The 4,664-nt window shown below is 45.3% G+C and overlaps 1 long non-coding RNA gene across 1 annotated transcript; it reads right to left on the reverse strand.

The window, feature by feature from the left end:
• Positions 1–2,045: 2,045 nt before the first annotated feature.
• LOC125725114 (uncharacterized) lies at positions 2,046–3,292 on the reverse strand. The gene is made up of 3 exons (XR_007387343.1): positions 3,057–3,292; positions 2,332–2,828; positions 2,046–2,192 (listed from the first exon to the last, which is right to left on the reverse strand). It is a non-coding gene; the product is annotated as an uncharacterized LOC125725114 (long non-coding RNA).
• Between the last annotated feature and the right edge of the window lie 1,372 nt (positions 3,293–4,664).

A 4,664-nucleotide genomic window follows, 5' to 3' on the forward strand; every position in this document is an offset into this window, starting at 1 on the left:
TTGTGCGTCTGTACTCTGGTCTTACTCCCTGCACACACTGATGGCACGGAGGGACAGTCACTGCAGTCACCTATTCTCACACTGACTTTCTCCTTTAAGTGCTGATACTGCAGAAGAAGATGGATCATTTGCTTGCTTGCTTAATAACCACAAGCACCCATATTGCAGAATGAATGAGACTGAAGTGGATGGAAGGCCACGTCATTCTGTCTGCAGTGAAAGAAATAATAGGAGTTGGAATTGATTATGATTATGGAGAAAATGGCTGGCTATGGTGAGAAAGCTGTGGAAATTTGTGCCAATTCACATCGGTGAGGGCATAAAGGGTAATTTCTTTCAGTATGGGACGAATTCACATATTTGTGCGAGGAAGGTAACAAAAGTTCACTAAAGTACACAATATTAAATTTGAATATCTTTAATTAAAATGTTATGTACAGTATAACACTGCACCTTTTAACACTTTGCATGTCTGGCAGTGAAGGTCACATTCAGTTTGCTGAATGTATTCTCAGTTTTAAATGGTCGGCCTATTTTTCCTTCTGCTGGATGATGTACCCAGTTATCTTATAACCAAAGAGTATAATGAACAAGTTGATGTTCTCTGTGTCTGATACCTGTACCTGTTTGGCAAAGCAGTATATAGTTACTGCCTACATTTTTGGCTGTGCATGTGTGATTTTGATGGGAATATTATATTTTTATATCTGTGTGTAGATTTTTTCAGCAATAATTGAGTTTATCCTTCTGTACAGTATTTAAGGTTTTGGTAATTCATCATTTATTTGTATTTGTGCAGTGTGCAGTTACCAGGTTATAAATAAACAAATAAATAAATGTGACATCAGAAGAGATGTACAATGACAGTAAAATGTGTGAAAGTAATGGAATGTGAAAAATGTGTGTGAGTCTCCACATGTATAAAGCGGCTGTATACCATAAGGAAAAGGAGCAATGGATGAATTACATAAAGTGCTTACTGTCCAAAACGACAATGAGTCATGTTCGGCGTAACATAAATATTCAGTGAGTTAACCCTTCGAACTCGACAAACGCAAGATGCGTTTTTCGCACCTATTAATCTGAAGCTCTTAACTTTGGATATGCATAATGCACAGACAAGAATCATGTCTTTGGAATCAAGAGAACTATCAGCTAACTTCACCAAGTCACCATATGGATGCAAAATCAAAGATTTCTGCCTGGCACTAAGCATGTATTCCTCTGTCACGTCACCGGTGGGAAGTAGGACCCAAATGCAAGCTGTAGGGCAGAATCCCCTTCGTGGGGTTTTATTGACAGGCAGGTTTGGGCACAGAGACGCAAACAGACAAGGACACAACTGGAGAAGATAGGACTGGGCACTTTACCAGACTAAGGAATGGGAAAACACAAGGAAGCTGATAGTGACTGACAGAAGGGGAGGAACATGGGATGAGACTAATAGACACCAAGCGTGGCTCATCAGGGAGGAGAACTGGAGGGTAAAGTTGATTAAATGGGCAAGATATGACAGTAAACGCCCCCCTCCCAATCCTGTGCCCTCCGGGTACAAGGGCATCATTGAGGGGACACACAGACCAGGGCAAAACCAAGGACAACAGGGGAGACTAACCCCCAGGACACAAATCATGACAGGCCAGGTAATCCAACAGGGATGCTGACTATGGACCAAAAGACAGACAGTGGGTGTCAGTGGGTAAGTGGGAACAAAGGACACAGTAGAAGGAGACAAAAGGGAGGGATTGGGCATCAAAAGGACCAAAGACGACACAGGGACAGACAAGGCAGGACACAACCAGACAAGACAGGCAAGCAACGGAACCAGTGCAACAATAATATGGCCAGGAGAGGGGAACCTAAAGCGGGAAGCAAGAGTGACTGGAGTGGGGGCTGGAACAGTGAAATCAGGCTAAGAGGTGAAACCAGGGAGAGCCACGGGGAAGCAAGACTACAGACCAAAGACTGAGGTATTAGGAGGGGCAAGACACTAGGTAGCATGGGAGGTAAAGTGAACAGTTCAGGGCCTCTGATGGGCTCCGGGGGGGCCTTTGGAATCCTGTCTGGGTCTGTAGAAGCTCTACTCGTCTGCGGCAGCCGAGGGAAGAACAGCATCGGTAGACGGCGAGGGGTTGGCAGAGTCGGAGGGTGTCGAGGGGCAGGCAGGACAGGAACTGGACCAAACCAGGGACCTTGCAAAACAAAAGCACAGGCCAGTATCAGAGCCATAAGGAGACCGGAGGTGGTTCCTTTTGGGAACCATTGGATGGGATACCCTGAAAGACCATCATGGACCAAGCCTGGATCAGGAGGCAGGTCTGGGTAGCATACCCTCGTTTTTTCCTCCCGGAGCTGAGCCCACGACTGGATTTCTGTTGACCCTGCCGTTGTCGCGGCGATAGCCTCCTCGGCTGGGGAAACTTTGGCCACGGGGCTGACACCACGGAGTGGGACTCAGGTCAAGACCTGGAGGCTCCCACTCCATGTCCTCCGGGGGAATGTCCTCCAGGTCAGCCCCCTCTGGGCTGGCATTGTCCGGAGAGTCTGATGCCAGGCTGGTGATGCCTTAATCCAGGCTGGCTGTGCCTTAATCCATACTAAATGTAATTAAACATAATGAAATTTAAAATAATAAAATGGTAATTAGAGGAAAATTTAACGTGTAAGTTTTAAAAAAATGGGCTTTTCCTTTTATCCAGATGTCTGCAAGCGCTGTGACTGTGATGAATGGTGACGCATGAGATCCTGAGAATGGGCGACGCTTCCAAGGATGGGTGGCAGGTGGCATTTCCCAGGAATTACAGGCAGGAGATGCCTGAGGAGCTCTCCTGGAGGGAAGACAGAAAGAGAAGAAGGGAACAAGCAGAGGCTGTGGGGAGAAAAAGGCTGCAGAACCAGTTAAAGTTGTACAGGTGGATTGTACAAATGCCCTCAAGTCTTGGTCCACGAGGGTACCCGTTTTTAATTTACAAAAAAACAATACATTTTTAATAAATCTTAAGGCTTATCATTAACATCTTTCTAGTAGTTAAAACACATACAATCGATTAACTTACCTGGTGATTTTGGAACTTCCGACTCCAAAGCAAAATGTAAAGTAAATGCAGCGTTCTACTTGGGGAAAAGGGATAAATTAAAGGGTTAACTTTGGAATCTAAAACAAAAACAGCAATATCATATCAAGGGTCTTCAATACCTTTTTCCTGTGTCTGCTCCCTTTACATGTAGATACTGAATGTGAAAAAGGCAAGAGCTGGACAGGCCCTGCCTTATTGAGTTGAGGGAATGCAAACAACCCCGCATGCGAGTGGGGAGAAACCAGGCACAAACGCAGTAGGCCTCAGAACAAAGGTAGCTTTATTTCATGGGGCCTTTCCAGCCTCACCTCAAGCTGTTACCCCTCTCTCTTGGCCTTGACATGCCTATAATCCACACAGGCCACAGCATGACAAAAACAACAAAAATAAATAAATAAATAAAAAACAAACAACAATTAGACCAAAAGAAAGACCACCAACCACCCTTTTTACTCTAATCCCCTGCCCTTATATACGGCTTCCCATTAAACTAATTGGGACAGCCCAACGACAAGGGGAAACCAGTTGGAGTTTCATGTACTAACAACATACATTACAACACATACATTTAACATGGAACACATCATAATAGCTGGCCCTTAAGCATTACCGTCCCCTGCTCTTTCACACAGAACATCCCACCTCACACAACAAAAGCAAGAACAAACAACCTTTCTCACCTATTTCCCCCCCCCCCTTTTGTGCCAAACCTTCACCTTCCCCTGTTCCACCCTGGGCTATAAGGGAACCTTCCCCAGACGGCGCGCGCTTCCGCAGGGAACCCATATGCCGAGGGACCAGAGGAAACAGCAACCGGGGTGGAAGTTGGTGAGAGACTTCTGCTGATTTACCCAAGTTCTCCCTTTACCATGGCCGATGGATAAAACTAGAACAGTGGGTACCTCACAGCTCTAAGTTATTGCCTTGAATAAAGAAAGAAATAAACCAAACAGCACACTAAGCATGGACTATTATTTTGTGGTGCGCAGGGGATGATGGGATGTGTAGTCCGCCAATTCAATAAACTTCAACACACAATACACTACCATAAACCACTAACATCTGACTCCTTGACCCCCCAAATGCTACTACCAACCCAAGTCATAGAGAAACCCCTTCCCTTTTTACACTGATATAAACACGTACCTATAAAATATATTATGTTTAGTTTATAAGCTTATTTCATTACAACAAACAAGCACAATCCATAAGTGCACTAGGCCTAACACATGGTTCAGAAGCCTCCTACCCCACCTTACACCAGCCACATGGACACCATCTGTCCAACCTCAGCGTCTTGTGCCTCCTGAAACGCCACCTCAGTTTCTTCTTCTTCCTCACATCCTTCTTCCTGAATGGTTTCCAGCCATGATCTGCCTCCTTGTGACACAATAGATCCCAAAGCATTCCCTCTACTTTTCTCTCCTTCTCCCTTAACCTCCTCCACATTCACTCCTACCTCACATCCATTCTCCTCACCTCCATTTACCATATGCATTCCATTCATACCAGCCTCCGCCCCCTCCATCTCACCATTGGACGCCCCTTTCTGATACCTCCACATTTTCCCAAGTAGCCCTTCCCAAT

Source organism: Brienomyrus brachyistius, unplaced genomic scaffold, assembly GCF_023856365.1.
Source record: "Brienomyrus brachyistius isolate T26 unplaced genomic scaffold, BBRACH_0.4 scaffold61, whole genome shotgun sequence".
NCBI lineage: Eukaryota > Metazoa > Chordata > Actinopteri > Osteoglossiformes > Mormyridae > Brienomyrus > Brienomyrus brachyistius.